The following is a 12951-nucleotide window of genomic DNA, read 5'->3' as shown; positions in this document are numbered from 1 at the left end:
ATACACTTAGCCTCGTCCTGCCCTGCCTGCCTCGTTAGCTGCGAAGATGAGCGAACCAGGTTAGGTGATCTCTGGGCCTTAACTCACTCTCTCTCTCTCTCTCTCTCCCTTTTGTTTTCCGTCTCATTCTCTGTCTCTGTCTATGTCTTTCTATGTCTCGCTGTTCTCTGTCTCTATCTCTTGGTCTCTCTCTGTCTTGTTCGTTTAGTGTCTGTCTCCTCCTGTCTTATAATGGAGTCTGTCTATGTTTCTGTGTCTGTCTCTGTCCCTTCTGTTTTCCGTCTCATCTTCCGTCTATGTCTCTCTATCTCGTTCATCTGGTGTCTATCTCCCCCTGTCTTAAGCTGTTCTCTGTCTCTGTTTCTGTCTGTCTGTCTATGTCTCTATACCTTCTCTTTCTCTTGTGTTTTCCTGTCTTAAGCTGTCCTGTCTCTGTCTCCTTACTGTCTTGTCCATTCTGTTTCCGTTTCAGTGGCCCCTGTCTCCTTCTTTTTCTTTTTTTCGTTCCTCCTGTGGCGCTGGTAGGCTTTCTTGGTGGTGCCTGGAGGTCGGCCCCAGCCCGTTATGGCGCAGGCAAGTGTTTATAGTGGCGCCATCCTGCTTGGCTCATGTTGCCCCCGGAGCTCATCTTTCATCCTCATTTTAGAGAGAGAATCTAGAGTACGGGTTGACAGGTGACCATCGGGACAGCATGTGGGTTGATGACTGAAAATGGTTAGCTTGAAGAAGAGGGCCCGCACACAGACCACCCAGCCACCGCCCCCCTTAAAATGATCCCCTTAATATGATGCTGTTTTCAGTGTTCCGTGTCCTTAAATGATCCCCTTAATATGGTGCTGTTTTCAGTGTTCTGTGTCCTTAAATGATCCCCTTAATATGATGCTGTTTTCAGTGTTCTGTGTCCTTAAATGATCCCCTTAATATGATGCTGTTTTTAGTGTTCTGTGTCCTTAAATGATCCCCTTAATATGGTGCTGTTTTCAGTGTTCTGTGTCCTTAAATGATCCCCTTAATATGATGCTGTTTTTAGTGTTCTGTGTCCTTAAATGATCCCCTTAATATGGTGCTGTTTTTAGTGTTCTGTGTCCTTAAATGATCCCCTTAATATGGTGCTGTTTTTAGTGTTCTGTCCTTAAATGATCCCCTTAATATGATGCTGTTTTTAGTGTTCTGTGTCCTTAAATGATCCCCTTAATATGCTGCTGTTTTCAGTGTTCTGTGTCCTTAAATGATCCCCTTAATATGGTGCTGTTTTTAGTGTTCTGTTTCCTTAAATGATCCCCTTAATATGGTGCTGTTTTTAGTGTTCTGTGTCCTTAAATGATCCCCTTAATATGATGCTGTTTTTAGTGTTCTGTGTCCTTAAATGATCCCCTTAATATGATGCTGTTTTTGGTGTTCTGTGTCCTTAAATGATCCCCTTAATATGGTGCTGTTTTCAGTGTTCTGTGTCCTTAAATGATCCCCTTAATATGATGCTGTTTTTAGTGTTCTGTGTCCTTAAATGATCCCCTTAATATGGTGCTGTTTTTAGTGTTCTGTGTCCTTAAATGATACCGTTAATATGGTGCTGTTTTTAGTGTTCTGTGTCCTTAAATGATCCCCTTAATATGGTGCTGTTTTTGGTGTTCTGTGTCCTTAAATGATCCCCTTAATATGGTGCTGTTTTCAGTGTTCTGTGTCCTTAAATGATCCCCTTAATATGGTGCTGTTTTTAGTGTTCTGTGTCCTTAAATGATCCCCTTAATATGGTGCTGTTTTTAGTGTTCTGTGTCCTTAAATGATCCCCTTAATATGGTGCTGTTTTTGGTGTTCTGTGTCCTTAAATGATCCCCTTAATATGATGCTGTTTTCAGTGTTCTGTGTCCTTAAATGATCCCCTTAATATGGTGCTGTTTTTAGTGTTCTGTGTCCTGAAATGATCCCTTAATATGGTGCTGTTTTAGTGTTCTGTGTCCTTAAATGATCCCTTTAATATGGTGCTGTTTTTAGTGTTCTGTGTCCTTAAATGATCCCCTTAATATGGTGCTGTTTTTAGTGTTCTGTGTCCTTAAATGATCCCCTTAATATGATGCTGTTTTTAGTGTTCTGTGTCCTTAAATGATCCCCTTAATATGGTGCTGTTTTCAGTGTTCTGTGTCCTTAAATGATCCCCTTAATATGGTGCTGTTTTTAGTGTTCTGTGTCCTTAAATGATCCCCTTAATATGGTGCTGTTTTGAGTGTTCTGTGTCCTTAAATGATCCCTTAATATTGTTCTGTTTTCAGTGTTCTGTGTCCTTAAATGATCCCCTTAATATGGTGCTGTTTTTAGTGTTCTGTGTCCTTAAATGATCCCCTTAATATGGTGCTGTTTTTAGTGTTCTGTGTCCTTAAATGATCCCCTTAATATGATGCTGTTTTTAGTGTTCTGTGTCCTTAAATGATCCCCTTAATATGGTGCTGTTTTCAGTGTTCTGTGTCCTTAAATGATCCCCTTAATATGGTGCTGTTTTTAGTGTTCTGTGTCCTTAAATGATCCCCTTAATATGATGCTGTTTTCAGTGTTCTGTGTCCTTAAATGATCCCTTTAATATGGTGCTGTTTTTAGTGTTCTGTGTCCTTAAATGATCCCCTTAATATGGTGCTGTTTTTAGTGTTCTGTGTCCTTAAATGATCCCCTTAATATGATGCTGTTTATAGTGTTCTGTTTCCTTAAATGATCCCCTTAATATGATGCTGTTTTTAGTGTTCTGTGTCCTTAAATGATCCCCTTAATATGGTGCTGTTTTTAGTGTTCTGTGTCCTTAAATGATCCCCTTAATATGGTGCTGTTTTTAGTGTTCTGTGTCCTTAAATGATCCCCTGAAAATGGTGCTGTTTTTGGTGTTCTGTGTCCTTAAATGATCCCCTTAATATGGTGCTGTTTTTAGTGTTCTGTGTCCTTAAATGATCCCCTTAATATGATGCTGTTTTTGGTGTTCTGTGTCCTTAAATGATCCCCTTAATATGATGCTGTTTTTAGTGTTCTGTGTCCTTAAATGATCCCCTTAATGTGATGCTGTTTTTGGTGTTCTGTCCTTAAATGATCCCCTTAATATGGTGCTGTTTTTAGTGTTCTGTGTCCTTAAATGATCCCCTTAATGTGATGCTGTTTTTAGTGTTCTGTGTCCTTAAATGATCCCCTTAATGTGATGCTGTTTTTGGTGTTCTGTCCTTAAATGATCCCCTTAATATGGTGCTGTTTTCAGTGTTCCGTGTCCTAAAATGATCCCCTTAATATGGTGCTGTTTTCAGTGTTCCGTGTCCTAAAATGATCCCCTTAATATGGTGCTGTTTTCAGTGTTCCGTGTCCTAAAATGATCCCCTTAATATGATGCTGTTTTTAGTGTTCTGTGTCCTTAAATGATCCCCTTAATATGGTGCTGTTTTCAGTGTTCTGTGTCCTTAAATGATCCCCTTAATATGGTGCCGTTTTTGGTGTTCTGTGCCATTAAACTCGCATGATACAGGTGCATCCCGAACCCCGGACGTAAACAAACCTCAGCTTAAACCCCATTCATATCAAACTCCATTCATATCGAACTTCACGCTCTCCGTTATTTGCATCCCCAGTCACGCCTTGCTGCCCTCAACCCACCCACAGCCCATCCCATTCACATCGCATTAAAATTTCATACTTCACGCTTTCCGTCATTCCATTCCCCGCAATCTTACAACTTTTACAACACAAGCTTCCAAAACTCAAATGTAAACAATCCAACCTATAAAACCCCATTCACTGGACGCTGCTTTCCAATACCTCACACCCTCCGTCATTCCTTTCTTTCTCTCTCGTTCCCGCAATCTGACACCTTTTAAACATAAGCATCCAAAACTCAAATGTAAACAATCCAACCTATAAAACCCCATTCACAGGACGCTGCTTTCCAATACCTCACACCCTCCGTCAATTCCATCCCCAGTCACCCCTCGCTGCCCTCCCTCCCCCCTAGCGTGTACTATACAACGTTTCCCATGCACCCAAAGCCCGGTCAGCCACAAATCTTCCGCCCAGTGTCAGCTCGGCGTATTCCGGGCCGCGATATACAAGCAGAGCGACAAAGCTGGGGGGATGGGCGTCATTGTGTTAGAGTGAGGGCGTGGGAGGGAGGGAGAGAGGAGGAGGGGAGGGGAGGGAGAGGAGAGGGAGAGGAGGGTAGGAAGGGTCAGAAAGGGGATAGGAAAGAAGGTTAAGGGAGAAGGGAAGGAAGGGACGGGAAGGGAAAGGAAAGAGAAGGAAATGGAATAGAATGGAAAGGAAGGGAAGGGAATAGGAAGGGAAGGGCACGAAAGGGAAGGGAAGGGAAAGGAAAGAGAAGGAAATGGAATAGAATGGAAAGGAAAGGAAGGGAATAGGAAGGGAAGGGAAGCGCACGAAAGGAAGGAAGGAAAGGAAGAGAAGGAAATGGAATAGAATGGAAAGGAAGGAAGGAATAGGAAGGGAAGGAAGGGAACGAAAGGAAGGGAAGAAAGGAAGAAGGAAATGGAATGGAAAGGAAAGGAAAGGAAGGGAATAGGAAGGAAGGAAGGAACGAAAAGGGAAGGGAAGGGCACGAAAGGAAAAGGAAGGGAAAGTAAAGGAAAGGAAAACAAAAGAAAAAAAAGAAATGAAATGGAAGAAAAAGGAAGAGAGAGAGAGAGAGAGAGAGAAATTAAAGAGACAGAAGGATTTGCAACATTACACAGGATATAAATGACCGGGATCAACACACACACACACACACACACACACACACACACACACACACACACACACACACACACACACACACACACACACACACACACACACACACACACACACACACACACACACACAGGTGGCTGGCGGGGGATTCGAACTGGGGCCTGGATGTTCTGGGGGCATGGTAGACAGGCCCCATAATCCCCCATAAGCCCCGTGCCCCGCCATAACCCGATGATATATTACCCCGTGTGAGTTCCTGCATGTGCCCCGTGTCTAACCCCTCCCCCAGGACACCTCGCCCCCCTTTCCCCCCCTTCTTTCAGCCCCTCACTCCCTCACGCCCCCTATCACAGCTCCTACACACCAGGGTTGGATCAAATACTGATTTTTTATAAGTCAAATACAAATACAAATACTTTTGTTCGGGATTCCAAAAATACAAACACAAATACAAATGCTTTTATTCCTGAATCTAAAAATACAAATACAAATACTTTTATTCCTGAATCTAAATATACAAATACAAATACAAATACTTTTATTCCTGAATCTAAAAATACAAATAAAAATACAAATACTCCTATTCCAAATTTCAAAGATACAAATAAAAATACTCCTGAAATTATACGAAAAATATAAAGATACTTTTTTCACAAGTTTACACTTCACATCATAATTGCATTTCATCATCATTAATGCTCGGAAGGTTCCCGGGCCGAATTTTCCTCGCTTAGGAGTGTAAAAATTGCCGGCCTTACTAAACACCCTCTCAGATGGTGCCGGTAACTAACAGGTTCTTGCCTACCACGAGCTCAAAGGTCAACGGTGCGGAGATGAGTGCCTACCGCAGCCACACACAGCTATTTTTTTTTTTTTTTTACAGCAAAGGAGACAGCACAAGGGCACACAAAAAGGAAACAACAATAAAAAAAAAAGCCCGCTACTCGCTTCTCCTGTAAAGAGTCCGAAGAGGTGGCCGAAAGAGCAGCCAACCACGTGAGAAGATAGCGTGAGAAGAATAGCGTATGCACCCGCCTTTACCTTTACCCTCAGTTTTCTTCCTTTGGTGTCATGGCTAAGTGCAATGGTTAACACACATACTCTCTCTCTCTCTCTCTCTCTCTCTCTCTCTCTCTCTCTCTCTCTCTCTCTCTCTCTCTCTCTCTCTCTCTCTCTCTCTCTCTCTCTCTCTCTCTCTCTCTCTCTCTCTCTCTCTCTCTCTCTCTCTCTCTCTCTCTCTCTCTCTCTCTCTTCCCCGCCAAGGTCTTGCAGCGCTTGGAGACCCGAGTCAAGTGATCACTGAAACTGGTCGTCAGTTATTCTCTGTTTTGGTTCTTTTTTTTTTTCTTCAACGTCTTCTGCGTAGTCATCGAAATGGCCGCCTCTGTGTTAAGGCTGAACTTGACTGAAAAAAAAAGGTTCAGGTTTTTTTCAAGGACACACACACACACACACACACACACACACACTTAATCAGGACTGAAACGCGTATTCCCACTCTTTCCTCACCCCTGCTATTCTCTCTCTCTCTCTCTCTCTCTCTCTCTCTCTCTCTCTCTCTCTCTCTCTCTCTCTCTCTCTCTCTCTCTCTCTCTCTCTCTCTCTCTCTCTCTCTCTCTCTCTCTCTCTCTCTCTCTCTCTCTCTCTCTCTCTCTCTCTCTCTCTCTCTCTCTCTCTCTCTCTCTCTCTCTCTCTCTGTAAAGTACGTAACAATAGAGAGCGGAGAATGAGTTTTAAACGCTCGACGAAGTTTAAGAAATGTGCCGTAAGGTTGTGACGGAAACTGAAGTGCTAAAAGGCACCGCCTCGCTAGCTACTGCGTACTACTTGCTGCTATACTGTTATCATCATTATTGAGCACCGTGAATGGGGTATACCCGGAAGAGTACAAATATCAGTAGTTATACAAAGTCTCTTACTCTGCCACATTCAAGACACAGATAATCAAAAGGATAAAAATTGGGGAGCAGCGACGTAGCGATCTTTTTTTTTCTGTATCCTCTTATTTTGGCCCTTGAGCTTTCTGTCTTCTGTGTTGAAAAAAAAAAAAAAAAAGAAAGAAAACTGCCAAGTCTTTACCTCATCGATTTCCATTTTTTTTTTTTTTTTAGCAAACTCTTTAACATTGTTAGCTACCATTTATTTTTATTTTTTTAATTGACGCTTTTCTTCGTTTTATTTTTTGGCTGCAGAGAGGGAGGGGGGGGGAACCATTATAATCCAAATTCTTCCTATTACTCTGTCCTACCTCCCCCCTCCCTCCTTCCCTCCCTCTTCTTGCCTCCCTGCCCCCGTCCTTCCCTTCCAGCTCAAGGTCGGACCGGAACTAAGGCCTACACAATGAAAAAAAAATTGTGGCAGGAAAACGTGTAGGTAGAACTGACCATGACTGATGACGGACTAGCTAAGTAAACAAATAAATAAGATGAACAAATAAGATAAACAAATAAACAAATAAAAGATATAGAGATAGAACTTATTTTTATTTATGCGGATTTTTTATTTATTTATCTACTTTTGCCCTTGAGCTGCTTCCTTAACTGCAAAAAGAAAAAAAAAGATAGATAGATAAACGTAATGATAGATAGCCATGCAGAAAATTAGATAAAGAGTCAGACAAATACATGTTCGATCGTTAGATGATTTGATAGTTAGTTAGTTAATAGGTAGTCCAATAGTACCCTTGTATAGTACCCTTAGTTAGACAGGTAGTTAGATAGGTAGTTTAATAGTTAGACAGTTTGAATTAGTTAGTTAGTTCGTTAATTTTACTTTATTCTGTATTTGTTTATTTATTTATTTATTTGGATTATTTTTTTGTTTTTGTTTTATTTTATTTTGGTGTTTTCTTTTTCTTTTTGTTTCTTTTTCCTTTTCTTTTCTTTATCTTTTTCTTTGTTTTCTTGCTGTTGTTTTTCTTTTTTGATGTTCTTTTATTTCATATCATCCTCTTGTTGATGTTCATTGGTCTGGGTGAGCCGCTTTCCTCCCAGAAGAGACCCACCCATAATTTTGGTGATGTTAGTTAGGGGCCGAAAGGTGGATGATGTTTCTTATATTTTTCTTCTCTTGATGTGTTTTTCTTCTTGTTTTTCTTTTCTGATGTTTTTTTCTGTTCTTTTTCTTATTTCTTTTCTTCGTGTTTTTTAATGTTCTTTTATTTCATATCATCCTCTTGTTGATGTTCTTCGTTGGTCTGGGTGAGCCGCTTTCCTCCCAGAAGAGACCCACCCATAATTTTGGTGATGTTAGTTTGGGGCCGAATGGTGGATGATGTTTCTTTGTATGTTACTTTTCTTGATGTTGTTCTGTTATTGCTGTTACTTTTCTTTTGCGATGTTTTTTTGCTCTTGTTTCCCTTATTTTTTGATGTTCTTTTCTATATCATCCCTCTTTGATGTTCTTTGGTCTGGGTGAGCCTCTTTCTCCCCAGAAGAGACCCACCCATAATTTTGGTGATGTTAGTTAGGGGCCGAAAGGTGGATGATGTTTCTTATATTTTTCTTCTCTTGATGTGTTTTTCTTCTTGTTTTTCTTTTCCGATGTTTTTTTCTGTTCTTTTTCTTCTTATTTCTTTTCTTCGTGTTTTTTAATGTTCTTTTATTTCATATCATCCCTCTTTGATGTTCTTTGGTCTGGGTGAGCCTCTTTCCTCCCAGAAGAGACCCACCCATAATTTTGGTGATGTTAGTTTGGGGCCGAATGGTGGATGATGTTTCTTTGTATGTTACTTTTCTTGACGTTGTTCTGTTATTGTTGTTACTTTTCGATGTTTTTTCTCTTTTTCCCATTTTTTTGGTTTTTTTCTATATCATCCCTTTTTGATGTCTTTGGTCTCTGGATGCCTCTTTTTCTCCCCAAAAAAAGACTCCCCATAATTTTTGGATGTTAGGGCCTGAGGTGGGGATGATCTGTGTTTTTATTTTATTTTCTTGATGTTTTGTTACTATACTTTCCTTTTTCTGGTGTTCCTTTTTATTTTCCTTTTCTTTGGTGTTCCCATCACGTGGATTGTCTACGACATCTAACGAGCACCACAAGCCCCGGTTTATTGTTCGGAGTTTGCTCTCCTAGGCAGACTGCCTACCACGGCTGACGAGCTCCACCTGCCCGGGTTTATTGTTCGGAGTTTGCTCTCCTAGGTGTATTACCTATGACGGCTCACGAGCCCAACCTGCCCGGGTTTATTGTTCGGAGTTTGCTCTCCTAGGTGAACTGCTTTCGCTAACGACCTCCACCTGCCCGGGTTTGTAATCGGAGTTTGCTCTCCTAGGTGAACTGCTTTCGCTAACGACCTCCACCTGCCCGGGTTTGTAATCGGAGTTTGCTCTCCTAGGTGAATTGCTTTCGCTAACGACCTCCACCTGCCCGGGTTTGTTATCGGAGTTTGCTCTCCTAGGTGAATTGCTTTCGCTAACGACCTCCACCTGCCCGGGTTTGTAATCGGAGTTTGCTCTCCTAGGTGAATTGCTTTCGCTAACGACCTCCACCTGCCCGGGTTTGTAATCGGAGTTTGCTCTCCTAGGTGAACTGCTTTCGCTAACGACCTCCACCTGCCCGGGTTTGTAATCGGAGTTTGCTCTCCTAGGTGAACTGCTTTCGCTAACGACCTCCACCTGCCCGGGTTTGTTATCGGAGTTTGCTCTCCTAGGTGAACTGCTTTCGCTAACGACCTCCACCTGCCCGGGTTTGTTATCGGAGTTTGCTCTCCTAGGTGAATTGCTTTCGCTAACGACCTCCACCTGCCCGGGTTTGTTATCGGAGTTTGCTCTCCTAGGTGAACTGCTTTCGCTAACGACCTCCACCTGCCCGGGTTTATTGTTCGGAGTTTGCTCTCCTAGGTGTATTACCTATGACGGCTCACGAGCCCAACTTGCCCGGGTTTATTGTTCGGAGTTTGCTCTCCTAGGCAGATTGCCTACCACGGCTAACGAGCCCCACCTGCGTTGTAGCCGAAAGATCTCCGGCACCTCCGTCGGGGTCCCGATGGACGCCGAGGCGCCCTGCCGGGAGCCCTCCAGTCCTGCCATGCTCGCCAGGGAGACCTTGGGCTCACTGGCGCTCCACCGCCCCGCCGATTCGAATAGGGCGGATGCAAGAACTCGCTTCTTAAAACTACCAGACTGGATTATAAAATTAATCATAAATGCCGTGAAGGCGCCGGTCACCGCGTTTATCGGTTCTTGGATGAAGGACCGATGGGCCTCGGGGACGCGCACAAGCATCATAAGGAATCCTCGCCGCGGCTTCCGGCGCAGCATCCTTTTCCTTTCTTACTTCCAATTTTCCTTTTAATTACATTTTTTTTCTCTGATTGACTGATTGATTGATTTTACATAGTAAGAATTGGTTCACCAATTAACGTCTTTCAGGTACATTGCATTCACACACCTGCTGAGGGAGAACACCAGTGAGCGTTTTGACTCACGAGGACGGCCCACTAAAGTTTCCTAACATTTGCATTGGGCTGCCACTTCTCTTTAGTCGTCTGTTCCTCCATTTTTCTCTTCTTTATTTCACTCTATTTCTCCCTTTCTTTCATCCTTGCTCTCTATACATATATTTCTTTCAAACTTCTTCATCAGCCCCCTTTCCTTTCCATTCTCCCTCCTCTTCATCTCCCTCCATCCCTTTCATCCCCCTCGCCTCCCGCCCTTTGCTCTTTTTCTGTTATCATCACGACAGCTGTTTAATTTCTCTGCGGGGACTTTTTTTATGTTCGTGGATGTGACATGCTTCCCGGGGCGTCCATGTTGTTGCACAGCACCCTAGAATATTCTTGGCAAAGTGCTTCAAATTTTTGAAGCTTTTTGCATCACGCCAGTACCTCAGTGGATTGACATCAAAAGGCAAAACACCTTCTTCTAGGTACGTTTCAAGTTCTGCCTTCACCACTGTAGTGTCATTTGTTGATGCACTTGCCATCATTTGCCCAGCTGGAGGCATGTAGGCAAAAAGACGAGGTCGTGTTGCACTCATGCCAGCCGAAAAGACGAAAGGCTCACTCTCTTGAAATGTTTTCTTCTTCAAGGTCGACTGAGTTGACTCGGAAATAATTTGGTCCACAATCTTGGAAACCTTTTCCTTTTGCATTTTCTTACATGGCATCCATGCCAGCTTAAAGCTGGGGCCCATGACAGCTGCGGCAATGACATCAGTCCTCTCAAGAAATGGATGCAACCTCTTTTTGATAGGTGACTGTCGTGCATATGCCAAGTTAAAGCAGTAGATCGGTTTACTGTCTCTCTCGTCGTCTTCACTCACATCTCATCCCCTATGCCTCCCATTTCCGTGACGTCACACATTTTTGCGGGCGGATCCTTCTTCCGAGCCACCCATCCCTCAGTAACTCCCTAAATCCTCTCCTACTCCTCCTCCATGTGACCTGAGGTTAATTTCCTCCTTACTCCCCACCCTTAATTTTTTTCCTCCTCCGCCTTCAACCTTAATGTTCTCCTTACTCCGCTTTCCCCGTGATCTGACGTTAATCCTTTACTCCTTCGCCTTCAACCTTAATCTGTTTCCTCCTCCGCCTTAACGCGGCTTAACATTATTTCTTTTTTCTATTTCCTTAACAGTATTTATCCTCCTCAAATGGTTTTGACTCGGAATATAAATACAAATACAAAATACTTTTTTCTCTGGGTGCCAAAATATAAATACAAATACAAAATACTTTTTTTTCTGGGTGCCAAAATACAAATACAAATACAAAATACTTTTTTCTGGGTGCCAAAATACAAATACAAATACATTAAAACTGTATTTAAATACAATTCAAATACAAATACAATTGTATTTGATCCACCCCTGCTACACACACACCCCTCCCTCCTGCAACCCCCTTCTTCTTATGCTCTTTTTTATTATTTATGTGTTGCCTATAGCGCCGGTAGGGTCTCTGAAGGTGCCTCTTGGACGGCCCCAGCTCGATAGTGGCGCGGGCGAATTTTTTTTATAGTGGATGCCGTGATGTGTGACTCTTGCCTGGCCCATGCTGCCCCCCGGTGCTCCACTTGACCGGAGTCGCTAGAGATAGGGTTGAGTGAAGGTCTGGGCAGCATGTGGGTAATCTTCCACCACTCGGCGATGGTGGAAAGATCAGTATGTTTTGGTGGGACTCGAACCTAGGTCCACGGGGTCAACACGCCTGCACGCTGACCACTCCGCCACCGTATACTCAATACATTATTATTACCATGACACTCTCCTCCTCCCTCTCCTCTCTCTCTCCTTCCCTTCTCTCTTCCTTCCCTTCCTCCCCCTTCCCTCTGCCCTTCATTTCATCAACCTCATACTTTTCCTCCCTCTATCTCCCTCCCTCTCTCCTTCCTCTCTCCTTCCCTGTCTCCCCCTTCCCTCTACCCTTCATTCCATCAACCATGAGAGCTATGATGTAGTTTATCTTGATTTTAGTAAGGCCTTCGATAAGGTATCTCACCAGAGACTGTTAAATAAAGTCAGGGCTCATGGGATAAGAGGGAAGGTATTTGACTGGATTAAGGCGTGGATTAGCGACAGGAAACAGAGGGTTACCATTAACGGTAAAAAATCCGAATGGAGTAATGTTACCAGTGGGGTTCCTCAAGGTTCAGTTTTAGGCCCGCTTCTATTCATTATTTACATCAATGACATAGACAATGGGATAACTAGTGACATAGGTAAATTTGCAGATGACACCAAATTAGGACGCACTATTAGGGCAGGGGAGGATGCTAGAGCACTGCAGGAGGATCTCAACAAACTGTCAGCTTGGTCAGAGAAATGGCAGATGTATTTTAACATCACCAAGTGTAGCGTACTTAGTGTAGGAACACGCAACCCATTACACGGGTATAGTTTAGACTCCACAGCGATAGGCAGGTCTGAGTGTGAAAGGGATTTGGGTGTTAGTGAACTCTGACCTAAAACTAAGGAAGCAATGTATTAGTGCGAGGAATAGGGCTAACAGGGTATTAGGCTTTATTAACAGGACGGTAACCAACAGGAGTGCAGAGGTCATCCTCAGACTCTATTTAGCGTTAGTTAGGCCACACTTAGATTATGCTGTCGAGTTTTGGTGCCCACACTACAGAATGGACATCAACTTGCTAGAATCAGTTCAGAGAAGGATGACCAAGATGATTCAGGGGCTGAGGAACCTCCCATATCAAAATAGGCTGAAACATCTAAACTTACATTCACTAGAGAGACGAAGAGTGCGGGGAGATCTGATAGGAGTATTCAAATGGGTCAAGGGTTACA

General features: G+C 43.0%; 2 long non-coding RNA genes across 4 annotated transcripts; one reads left to right on the top strand and one right to left on the bottom strand.

Annotated features, from left to right (window-relative positions):
- Positions 1-8623: 8623 nt before the first annotated feature.
- LOC127002910 (uncharacterized) lies at positions 8624-9627 on the bottom strand. 3 transcript variants are annotated; one of them, XR_007756661.1, is made up of 3 exons: positions 9513-9627; positions 9135-9260; positions 8624-9071 (listed from the first exon to the last, which is right to left on the bottom strand). It is a non-coding gene; the product is annotated as an uncharacterized LOC127002910 (long non-coding RNA). The 3 variants fall into 3 exon arrangements; XR_007756659.1 differs by having other exon boundaries at positions 9135-9323; positions 9513-9587; XR_007756660.1 differs by having other exon boundaries at positions 9198-9323; positions 9513-9587.
- On the top strand, positions 8907-9950 carry LOC127002908 (uncharacterized). Its single transcript, XR_007756648.1, has 4 exons — positions 8907-9043; positions 9233-9295; positions 9422-9548; positions 9617-9950. It is a non-coding gene; the product is annotated as an uncharacterized LOC127002908 (long non-coding RNA).
- The last annotated feature ends 3001 nt before the right edge of the window (positions 9951-12951 follow it).

Source organism: Eriocheir sinensis, chromosome 24 (assembly GCF_024679095.1).
Source record: "Eriocheir sinensis breed Jianghai 21 chromosome 24, ASM2467909v1, whole genome shotgun sequence".
Taxonomy (NCBI): domain Eukaryota; kingdom Metazoa; phylum Arthropoda; class Malacostraca; order Decapoda; family Varunidae; genus Eriocheir; species Eriocheir sinensis.
The sequence above is the reverse complement of the archived record's forward strand: the minus strand, read 5'-3'. Positions and strand labels throughout refer to the sequence as shown.